Source organism: Oryctolagus cuniculus, chromosome 17 (genome assembly GCF_964237555.1).
Source record: "Oryctolagus cuniculus chromosome 17, mOryCun1.1, whole genome shotgun sequence".
Taxonomy (NCBI): Eukaryota; Metazoa; Chordata; class Mammalia; order Lagomorpha; family Leporidae; genus Oryctolagus; species Oryctolagus cuniculus.
This window is the reverse complement of record NC_091448.1, coordinates 19,706,320-19,717,991: the sequence shown is the minus strand read 5'-3', so window position 1 is coordinate 19,717,991 and position 11,672 is coordinate 19,706,320. Positions and strand designations below refer to the sequence as shown.

Genomic DNA, 11,672 nt, shown 5'->3' with positions numbered 1-11,672 from the left:
CTTCCCAGCCTGAGATTCTGGTCTTATCCATTGGCTTAACTTCCTAGCAAAACGAGCTACTAGGTATCCAGAGGAAAAGGCATGGCCGGTCCCTTAGAGAGTGAATTATTTAACCCTTCTCCGCACCCCTGGGGAGAGAAGGCCAGCGCCAGAGAGGATATGGGCCATGCAGCAAATGCTTACTTCTGCAAACCTCAGGCAGTCCCACCTTTTCCCTAACAGGTAACAGATTCCTAGATGCAGGGAAATAGCACAGCTCCTACACCAGGCTCTCAGCAGGAAGCCAGAGCAGAGCCCCCTCCTTTGGGAAAAGCAAGCAAACAAGGCTCAGCTTTCATCCACTGAAAAGCTGCCAGGACTAGGGCTCTCACAAAGGGATTGCAAATTCAGGCCTTCAAACAGGCAGGCCCTAGACCTGCGACCTGCTGCCCGAGAAAGTGCCCCGAGCCAGGGTCAAACTAAAGGGGCAAAAGTCATGTTCATGCTTTCTTGGACGAGGCCAGACAACTCCAGGGCCAGGTCAGACAAGACTAAAATATCTGGCCTAACACCACATCTGGTCATGGAAATGCTGGTCACTGCCTCTCCTTGGCGACACAGCACCAAGCACATTCTGTGCTCGCTGCAGACTGTTGCCCCTTAACATCCTTGCGTGTCCTCTCTCTAACAGAACACAAGCCATCTGCTCCAGGTGCCTCTAGGACAGCCTACTCATCGGGCGAGGTGACCCGCTCTCTGGACCAAGCAGGACCATGCTTCCCGAGGCCACTCTCAAGCACCACAGGACAGAGAGCAAGAGAAAAACACCCATATCCCCCTGGACGCCCACTTGTCAGCTTCGGAAGTAGCTAGAAGACAGAACCCCGCCCATTTATCCCCATAAAAGAATTACGGGTATTCTCTCTTGAGGGGGGATATGTCAGGTAGGAAGTCAGAAATTGAGCCCGTGTGCGTGTGTGTGTGTGTGTGTGTGTGTGAGAGAGAGAGACAGGCCTGCAGCCCAGCACCTGCTGCGGAAACCCAGGAGCCCAGACCCTGGTCACCTCCCAGGTGGTCCCAGCCCTTCCCCAGGAAAGCTCCCAGGAGAATTCTCTCTCCTCAGGACCAAGGGGTTACCTGATAACGGGGGCAAGAAAACCTTCTCAGACAGCCCACCCACGGAGCCCACCACAGAGCTCCGGGCTCCCAGCCGGCTTCGGCCATGTGGGACTCAACCCGCGGATGGACGCTTCTGTGTGACTGTCTTTCCGGTAAGTAAACAAATCATTAAGAATAAACAGAAACCCCCTTTCTTGAGGCGTCCTTCCACTGGGATCCAGGTCCCCCTCCCCCGCCAGCCCCCCGCGTCCTCGGGGCGGAGGCGGCAGCAGCAGTCGGTGCGCCCCGCGCGGCCTGCCCAGCGCAGGGGCCGCCCTTTTCGTCGGTCCTCGTCCTCGGGACGCTCTCCACGCTAGTTGAAGTGTGTCAGCTGCAAACGAGCTCCAGTGAAAGGCAAGGCCCCTCCCACAGCGGCAGTCGGTGCGGGGGCCGGTCCCCCGCGGTGCGGGTCCCGCCCCAGCCGGGAGTCACGAGTACGCGGCGGAACCGCCGGCTCTCTCCGGCCCTCGCGGGAGAACCCGGGAACTCCGTGCGGAGGCCTCGCAGCCCACAAGGCCGAGCCACGTGGCCATGTTTCCGCGGAGCGGCGCGCGGTCCCTGGGGCGGGGCGGGGCGGGTGCATGCAGATGAGGACGGCGGGGGCGTGACATGCAGATGAGTGCGGCCGCGACTGAAGCGGCGGGGCGGGGCGGGGTGGAGGGGAACCGGTCCCGAGCGCGGGCGAGGAATCGCCCGCGTGGACGATGAGGGCGATAGGGCGGCGTGGCCTGCGGGGCGCGCGCGGGCCGGAGGAGCGGCGGGGGCGGGGCGGGGCGGGGCGGGAGTCACCGCGCGTGAAAGGTGCGCGGCGGGGGCGGGCGGCGGCGCGCGCGCAGGCGCCCGGCATCGCTTCTCGGCCTTTTGGCTAAGATCAAGTGTAGTATCTGTTCTTATCAGTTTAATATCTGATACGTCCTCTATCCGAGGACAATATATTAAATGGATTTTTGGAGCCGGGAGTTGGAATAGGAGCTTGCTCCGTCCACTCCGCGCATCGACCCGGTATTGCAGTACCTCCGGGCACGGTGCACCCCCTCGGGTGATACAACGCGGTTTCAAAGGCAGACTTCACCAAGCTCGTGGGCTTGCTTGCCCAGAAATGCCTGGTGCTTCTCTCTGCTCGTGTTTTGTGCTGCTTCTCTTGCGTGTGCAGACGAACAGGAGGCCAACCACACCGGCTAGACTAGACGTCTCGGTGTCCAGCCACAATGGCAGTGGTTCTCCTCTGGGTGCCAAGCAACCTGCACCTCCCAACAGCGGACTGTGACGTACATGGCCATTGCCTCCAAGCCCCGCATGGGCGCCGGTTCTGCTCCCGCCTCTTCCGTTCCAGCTCTCTGCTAAGGCCTGGGAAAGCACTAGCAGATTACCCACACGCTAGGGCCCCTGCACCCGCGTGGGAGACCCAGGAGAACCTCCTGCCTCCTGCCTTTGCATCCCACCAGAGAACCAGAGCATGCAAGACCTCTCTCTACCTCTCTCTCTGACACTGTCTTTCAAATAACTAAACTAAAATAGATTTTATTGGGAGAAAGTGGTATTTACAGGGGCAGGTAAAGCAAAAGGGGGTCACACAAGGGTGGGAGTGAGGGAGACTGAGGAGGACAAGGCAGACGAGGGAATAACAGGTAGAGAGATCCCTGCCCCAACCCGAACTCCAGGAGGGTCGGGGAGCAGCCAGGCCCCAGGAAGATGGGCTAGGAAAAGCCAGCGGGGCGCAGGGGGTCTGAGCCCTTGGGCTGGGGAGCTCAGGGCTTGTAAACACTGACCACTCTCAGCAGGAAATAGGGGTGGGAGAGGGCTCCCCGTACACTTCCTCACTGGGTTCAGGCCTCTCCAGGCTCATGGGCCCCTAAGTTCAAAGTCTCTTTAGCTGAGGGGAGAAGGGGCAGGAAGAGACAGAAAGAGCCCCCCCCTTCCCCTGCATTGGCTGTGGCAGGGGCAAGGGCGTTACATTCAGTCACAACGGGAGTCTCCCCCACACCTCTAAGCCACCGCACATAGGCCAGAGGGCAGTGGGAGCTGGGGGGCCGGCAGCAGCAAGACATTTTCCCCCCTGGCCCGTCACCCCCTTATTGCGTTAGAGACAACATTGTCTTCACAGACGCTAACACTGTGGAGACCAGGGAGCAGCAGGTGGAGGAGCCCTTCCACCCCGAAGGCAGCTTTGTCCCCCCAACACAAAATAAATAAATACATACATAAAAAGAAATATTGTGTGGGCCGGTGCCACGGCTCACTTGGCTAATCCTCCGCCTGTGGTGCTGGCACCTCGGGTTCTAGTCCAGGTTGGGGCGCCGGTTCTGTCCCGGCTGCTCCTCTTCCAGTCCAGCTCTCTGCTGTGGCCCGGGAAGGCAGTGGAGGATGGCCCAGGTCCTTGGGCCCTGCACCCGCATGGGAGACCAGGAGGAAGCACCTGGCTCCTGGCTTTGGATCGGAGCACAGCGCGCCGGCCGTGGCGGCCATTTGGGGGGTGAACCAACTGGAAAAGGAAGACCTTTCTCTCTCTCTCTCTCACTGTCTAATTCTGCCTGTCCCCCCCTCCAAAGAAATTTAAAAATATTGTCTTAATTTGGAGCTTTTTAACAGGTTCTTTCAAATGTAAATCAAGGAAATTGGCAGATGGAAAACATCACAAGTATAGAAATGTGTGCTTGATAAGAAAGGTTAAGAAGATAAAAGGTTTTTTTTGAATAAAGAAAGGACATGGTTTGTAAGAATGACTTCATCCTGATGGCTGGTTTACTCTTGACTGGAATGGAAATGATAGAACATTTCAAGTAAGTTGAAGAGGGTGTGATGAAGTCACAGAACGTTATAAAAAATAAATTTTTAATCCAAATCTATTCTATTTTTTTTGTTAACATAGAATTATAATCTGATAATCCTCTATTAAGGAAATAGAGGATTTTTGCAATACATATGTTAGGAAACTTTTTTTTAAAGATTTTATTTATTTATTTGACAGGTAGAGTTACAGACAGTGAGAGAGAGAGAAAGAGAGAGAGAGAGAGAGAGGGAGAAAGAGACAGAGGTATTCCATCTACTGGTTCACTCCTCAAATGGCCGCAATGGCCGGAGCTGCATCGATCCGAAGCCCAAGAGCCGGGAGCTTCTTCCCAGTCTCCAACGCTGGTGCAGGGGCCCAAGGACTTGGGCCATCTCCCACTGCTTTCCCAGGCCATAGCTGAGAGCTGGATTGGAAGAGGAGCAACCGGGACTCGAACCACCGCCCATTTGGAATGCTGGCATCACAGGTGGAGGATTAAGCTAGTGCGCCATGGCACCAGCCCCTAGCAAACAGTTTTTAATTGTCTCAGAAATCTGTTTAAAACTTGTAGCATCTCCTTTTGATCGTTTTAATTGGTGACTCTGTTCAGTGTTTTAGCAAGCTCCAGTAAGCTCGTCTCTGTCCCTAGTCCTGACTCTGTTAACACTGTTCCAAAGCATGGGATTCGATTCAATGCCCCAGCTCTTAAATTTAAGGTTTTATTTCTGAGTTTTGGAACAAAACAAAAAAAGTTTTTTGTGGTAACCAGGGGGAAGCGTGGACGACAACAAGTCAGCAGCGACAGGCGCCCAAGGGCAACACCACCACAGAGTCCGGAACATCTCTCTTTCCCAATGCTCGGCATAAGAGGTGGAGGTGGGGCCGACATTTGGTCAGCTTGAGCAGCCTTTGTCTACACCAGGGTGCCCGGGTTCCAGGCCCTGGGGTGCAGCAGCATGTGCCATCAAGGGGGGGCACGTGACATCAAAAAGCAGGCCATAGGGTTTTTGTCTTTAGCTGTTGAGAGTTAGTGTTGGGCTTTAGAAAACGCCCAAGTGTTAGGGCTTCTCCCTCACCTCCCATCTGCGCCACCATGGCTGGAGGTCCAGGCTCCTTGCTGTAACTTGACCAAACTAGCAAACCAGGAGGTTGAACCTCTCTTGCTGTGTGCTTCAGATAATCTTATTAAATAATTTCTGTTCCCCATATTGGTGCGTCTGGGTGCAATACCCGACTCAAGCTTCCTTCCCCCTTCCCTAAGCAGGTCACCTGTGGTGGCTGAAGTCCTTGGGCCCCTGTCGTCCTTGGGAAAGACCTGGATCACCTTCTCAGCTCCCACCACGCACATGGGAGGTCGGAAGAAGCTCCTGGCCCAGGCCTGGTCCTAGTGGCCATTTTGGGTGTGAACCGGGGAAACCAGGGAATGGAGGATATTTTTCGCTCGCTCTAAATTTCAGGTAACTATTAAATCTTGGGAGAAAAGAAAGGAAGTGAACTAGCCAAATTGGAAGCATCCCTCTCTGTCTCTGTCCACCCTCCGTGGTGTGTGTGTGTGGGGGGGGGGGGAAGGGAGGGAGAAAGGAAAAGGAAAGAAAGAACACTTTGAACAACAGGGGAAATTGTTTTCACTCCAAATATCTTTCTTTTTCTTTCCATATTCTGATGTACAAAAGCAAACTCGTAGTTGCAAGACCATGACTAAAGTCTTGTTCAGGAAGGTAGGAAGCAAGGAAGGATTTAAAAGAAAGGGAACCACTGGGCTTGTGACTGATCACAGTACTCAAACTGCCAGGGCTTGCTGGTGAATCAAAGAACTGGAAGGCAGCTACAGATGAACTCGTCTGAAAGGCAGAGTGACAGAGAGAGGGGGAGAAGACAGCCGCTTGCAGCACAGCAGTATGTGGACTGCTGTGGGTGCTGTATGGACATCCCATGTGGGTGCTGGTCTGAGTCCTGGCCGCTCCACTTCCGAGCCGGCTTGACCCCCTGGTGTTTTGCGAGCCCTCTAGCGTGTGCACATGGAGGATGGCGGGCTGAGGGGGAGCGGACTGACTCACGGGAGCCCAGAAAGAGCTGGAATGCAGGGTCATTACTCTTTGATGGGACATGCTCTTTTTATACGACAGAACTTGTGGTGGAATGAGAAGGCCGTGCCAAGATGGCGCTGGCGAGCGAGCGAGCGTCAGTTACTCAGGAATGGCTTCAGAGCCCACCTGGCAAAGGAGGCTGCCTGGCAACAGGCAGTGATTGGTTAGGGCATAACCCGGCCCTTGACCTGACTGGCTGCCCCAGCTATATATAAGCTGCTGTACCAACTGAAATCAACGAGTATGCAAGTTGCTCCCCTCTAGCCCACTTTCACCTGACTCCCAGTGTCTGTGTCCTGACTCCGTGCCTCTTGCCCCCACCGCGCTCCTCCTCTCGGAACGAATCCACAGCAACATCTGGCGCCAACATGGCTGAGAGACAGCGTGACGACTTGGCGAGGTTCCCCCCTTGATTTCGGCAAGTAGGCCCCTCAGCGTTTTGTTTGCTGTTCTGTTCTGTGAGGGTGAGCACAGAACCCCCTCCTACGCCCCTTTCCTTGTCCTTGTCCTCGGTCGAAGTGACCCCAGGTTAAGCACACACCCACCGCCCAGAAGCATAACGCCGCTTCTCGGCTCCTCCTTTTACTTTTGGTTCGCCGGGGGAATTCGCAGAAGGGACCGATCATCCCGGAATTCGGAACCAGGCCATCTTCCCTCACTCGAGAGAGGTGACGCTCCGGAGACACCGTGTGGGCACACGGCCTTGACCTAACGGAACCAGGAAGTCCCCCACTAAGCGCAGGACATACGTACGATCTGATACACCACTGTCTGTTCGCCTAAGGTAGGGAACCCCCTGCAGAATGCCATCAGCCGCTGAGGTGCTAGGAATTTGTTTTGTTATGGCGGCAGTGCTGTGGGTGTCTTTCCTTCGGCTAGAGTTGGCATGGCGCGCCGCTCTTAAGTGCTCAAACATGGGAAAGATACCCCCCTCTCTGAAACCCACACAAATTACCAAACATAATGAATCTGTGAGTGATAAGAGCCTGTCACTCCAGGGCGCTGCCTCACAGGCAACAGTTGACGACTTAGGGAGAGAGAGCGTCGACAGTGAAAATGACATGACAGCAGACAACGCAGCAATGCCTAGGCAGCCACCCCCCAAGCACCCGGGGGGATGAACTTAGACGACCTTGAGGCGATAACCCATGTGAGGTCATCCCATCTGCACCCAGTGAGGATCCCCACGTTTGTGGCAGTCCCCGGGCACCCCAGGCTCTCAGGGCAGCTGCTAGACCCCATCCCACCCACATGTTTGCCATTAATGTCAGAGTGGACACAAAATTCAGGCCCTGGATTCCAACGCCCGTAAAAAGGCTTCTGCTAACCAAGGGCTAAGGATATGTTTGTGTCTTTCCAGAGAATGCGGGACAGCCCATTTGGGTACCAGCCAGAAACATGAAGCCTGCAACTGACAGTCAGCCAGGACCAGCTGAACAAGACTGAGAGACCGCCTTGTTCACGGGTGCTCCTGCTACTGATGGTCAAGCTGCTGGCCTATCATCCTGCCCTGAGGAACTGCCCATAGCCACATCCGCTACTGCTTCATACCCCACTTAGCTCTGGTCAGCCACTCGAACAGCCAACAGCCTGCGTGCAGTCATGCCATTCCTGATTACCATTGTTCCTCACTCCTACCCCCATCTGAGCAAGCACTCCTGTGGTCTCCCGTTTTGAGGGCTGGTTAGTCAACGTCAGGTAAGATCCCCTGAGGGACAACCGAAGACAGGCACAAGCCACATGAGACCACATGGAAACGGGGTCAACAATGGTATGGCCAAGGATCATGCCTCCTGTTGCTCAAAAATAAATGAAAAGGGGGACGTGTTATGGAATGAGAAGGCCGTGCCAAGATGGCGCTGGCGAGCGAGCGAGCGTCAGTTACTCAGGAATGGCTTCAGAACCCACCTGGCAAAGGAGCCCGCCTGGCAACAGGCAGTGATTGGTTAAGGCATAAACCGCCCCTTGACCCGACTGGCTGCCTCGGCTATATAAGCTGCTGTACCAACTGAAATAAACTGGCCCAGCCCCGGTGGTTGTGCCTCCTGGGAGCGAAGCGGTGGATGGAGGCGCTCGCTCTCGCTCTCGCTGTCTCGCTCTCTCTGTTTCTCTTTAGTCTCGCTCTCGCCCCCTTCCCGTAATTCTCTCAAACGCACGGAAATCTTTAAAAGTAAAGTAAAAACGCCTTATTTCCGGAGGAAGAGTGGGCGGGTGTAAGGGCGGGGTCGGTCCCCCGGGCGGGGGCAGGGGTGGGGCTTCCTGAGCCCTCGACATCCCACTGGCCTTGGAGGCTCTGTGCCCGCGTCCGTCGGGTTTGCGGGTTGAGGCCTGAGCGACCCCACAGGTCCTAACGCACACGATCCGGTGTTCCTGTCCACGGGCGATGCAGGCGCTCAGGAGTCCGGTCGCAGAGCCGCGACCCCGGCCCCCACGGGGTAGCGGCGGATAGCGCTGGCCTCCTGGGCGCCCTCTCTGCCCACGCAGCCGCTCGGCACCCCCTGACCGCAGGGGAGCGAGGGTGGGGGTCCGGGTGGCCGGCCCACACAGGAGTCGCGGCAGAGCAGGGCAGGGCTGAGACGCGCCCACCGCCCCGCAGCCCTGTCAGGAGCCCGCGCCTCTCCGCGACCTCGGGAGGGCGCCGGCGGCTCCGGGGGCGGGGCGAGCACGGCGGGGGCGGAGCACGCAGATGAGCACTGCGGGGGGGGGGCGGGGCATGCAGATGAGGCCGGCCGCGGGCCGATACGGGGCGGGGAGAAGCCCGTCCCGAGCGCACGCGCGGATTCGCCCGCGTGGACGATGAGGGCGATAGGGCGGCGTGGCCTGCGGGGCGCGCGCGGGCCCGAGGAGCGGCGGGGGCGGGGCGGGGCGGGGCGGGAGTCACCGCGCGTGAAAGGTGCGCGGCGGGGGCGGGCGGCGGCGCGCGCGCAGGGGCCCGGCATCGCTTCTCGGCCTTTTGGCTAAGATCAAGTGTAGTATCTGTTCTTATCAGTTTAATATCTGATACGTCCTCTATCCGAGGACAATATATTAAATGGATTTTTGGAGCCGGGAGTTGGAATAGGAGCTTGCTCCGTCCACTCCGCGCATCGACCCGGTATTGCAGTACCTCCGGGCACGGTGCACCCCCTCGGGGGGGTACAAGGTCGTGCTAAGAACAGAATTGTCCTGTGTTTGGTAGTTCTGACTCAGGTTTTCATGGGAACACTTACAGGTGGCAGACAAGCTAAGGTGGGTAGACGATTCTTCCTCCTTTTTCCTTTGGCTCTGTGAGTCCATCTCGCTTCTAGGCTCGAGGTTCTGCTGTATAGTGAGGGTCCTGTAGGGAGACAGGCCCAAGGTCTCTAACGGGAAGTAGTCTTTTATTATTTGTTGACTCCGGGGGTGGTAAAGTAAAGCCCAGGTGAATTTTCATCCAAGTGCTTGCACCTCGAATAATGGAGGGGCATCATTTTCTTCTCTATGGTTTTAGCTGTTCCTTTTTCTTTTATTTATTTGAAGGCAGAGTTACAGAGAAAAGGATCTTCCCTCTGCTGGTTCACTCCCTAGATGGCCGCAACAACCTGAGCTGGGTCAATTCTGGGCCAGGAGCCAGAAGGAGCTTCTTCTGGGCCTCCCACGCGGGGCCCTAGGGGCCCAAGGACTTGGGCCGTCTTCCACTGTTTTCCCAGGCTATGGGAGAGAGCTGGATCGGAAGTGGAGCAGCTGGGACATGGCACCCGTATGGGATGTCGGCGCTGCAGGAAAGGTCATAGTGGAGGACGCTTTGGGGAGCATAGAGCACTAGGTGATTATGAATCCACGACCACCGATCGGAAATGTCCAGTTGCTGGGTGGTGCTGGATGGAGCAGGTTAAGCTGCCGACCACGATGCCGGCACCCATACAGGCCTGGGTTCTGGGGCTGCTCCACTTCCCTGCTAATGGCCTGGGAAAGCAGCAGAGGATGGCCCAGGTGCTTGGGCCCCTGCACCTATGTGGGAGACACGGATGAAGTGCCAGGCTCCTGGCCTCAGCCTGACCCAGCCCCAGCCATTGCAGCCACTTGGGGACCGACCCAGCGGATGAAAGAGTCCCCCCCCCCCCCAGCCTGCTACTCTGCCTCTCAAATAAATACATCTTTTTAAAATAAAAGTGCGCTCGGTTCCACACCCCTGCTGCCAGGCCCTGGGATGTCCGGGGACTCAGAAAGAGGAAAGCGGGGGCACCGCGGGAGGACACCCGGAATGCCTGCACCAGGCGCTGGGCGCGCAGGGCAGCCCGGGTTTGCGTCCCAGCTCTGCTCCCCCTCCTAGCTCGCCACTGGCATGCACCCTGGAGGGAGACAGGTGATGGCTCCGAGGGCCGGGTGCCCGGCGCTCACATGGGAGATGGGGCTCGAGTTACCGCTCCCGGGGTCGACCCTGCCCGAATGAGCGGCACGGTACAGCCCGGCCGGCCAGTAGAGCGGGCCGGCGAGCCTCTGTCGGCAGCCACCCCAGACACCGCACAGCAGGCACGCGGGTGTCACCAAGGAGGCCTGGCTCTTGCAAGGTGTCCGGCGCATAACAAATCTTCCCAGGCAGACGAATCGATTAATTCACAGGCTCTTATTGGGGTTCCGCTCCCGGGCGAGGTTCGCCGGTCCCAACAGAGCAACAGAGCGGGGGGCCGGGGAAGTCGCGCGTCAGAGATTGGGAGAGCTCCTTTTATAGATTCAGGGCATGGGGGTTAAAGGTTGAGGCGGGTCTGATCCTCACTGGTTGACCTTTAGGCACCTGCGGGGACCTTGACAAGCACTCCCCCCCCCCCCCCGCAAGTACGGGTAGGAACTTTCCATTCCCGGAAGTATAGGCCCTCCCTCCATGCGGATCCCAAAGCTACCTAGCTCTGACTTTCCAATAAATAAATAAATCTTAAAAAAAAAAAAAAAATGGTCGGCCAGGATGCTATGGAAATGGTGTCCAGCGGCATCGAAAGCAGCAGACGGCCGCCGGTAGCTTTGGGATCCGCAAGGAGGGAAGGCCTATACTTCCGGGGATGGAGAGCCCCTACCCGCACTTCCCGGGAAGAAAAGTCCTTGTCAGGGTCCCCGCAGGTGCTTAAAGTGTTAGAGTCTGAAAAAGCCCACCGGCCGAGGAACGACTCCAAGAGACTTTTCTCTCATGCAACCAGCAAAGGGTTAAAGATTTATTGATTATCCAGCATGCTGGGGCTGCCTGATCACACAAAAGCAGAGCAGCCCCGACTAACCAAAGGTTAGGGTTTATAAAGGCAAAAACCGCAAAACCGGGAAGGGGGGAATACATGGTTGCTATGCACGGTTGCTATACACAGTTGCTAAAATCAAAAGAGAGTACATAAAATCAAAAGAGAGTATATGGTTACTGGGGTCAACATAACCTAAAACCTAAGTGAAATTAATATTTATCATAATCTTGACAATACCAGTTACAATATTACAATTAGCGATTAGGACTTGACATTAATGTAAGACACAGACAAATCACATCTTTATTATTAGCCCAGGTAACCCAGGTGCAACCTTTCTACTTTTAAGCTTGAGCAATCATGCTAGGGGGTTTTTGTGTGTTGCCAAGGGTGATGTAGTGCACTGTTATTGTCCGACTATTTGAGATCATAGTTTCAGACCAGAGTCTCACGGTGGGGGGGTGCTTTCTCAGAATGGAGTCTCAAGTGCTC

The 11,672-nt window shown here is 56.2% G+C and overlaps 1 long non-coding RNA gene and 2 other non-coding genes across 3 annotated transcripts; all 3 read left to right on the top strand.

Moving 5' to 3' along the window:
- Positions 1 to 1,982: 1,982 nt before the first annotated feature.
- On the top strand, positions 1,983 to 2,173 carry LOC127484559 (U2 spliceosomal RNA). The gene has a single exon (XR_007911621.1). It is a non-coding gene; the product is annotated as a U2 spliceosomal RNA (small nuclear RNA).
- Positions 2,174 to 3,952: 1,779 nt separating this feature from the next.
- Positions 3,953 to 8,743, top strand: LOC127484488 (uncharacterized). Its single transcript, XR_007911530.2, has 3 exons — positions 3,953 to 5,364; positions 6,346 to 6,778; positions 7,355 to 8,743. It is a non-coding gene; the product is annotated as an uncharacterized lncRNA (long non-coding RNA).
- A 188-nt stretch (positions 8,744 to 8,931) lies between these two features.
- On the top strand, positions 8,932 to 9,122 carry LOC138846359 (U2 spliceosomal RNA). Its single transcript, XR_011383841.1, has one exon. It is a non-coding gene; the product is annotated as a U2 spliceosomal RNA (small nuclear RNA).
- Positions 9,123 to 11,672: the final 2,550 nt, after the last annotated feature.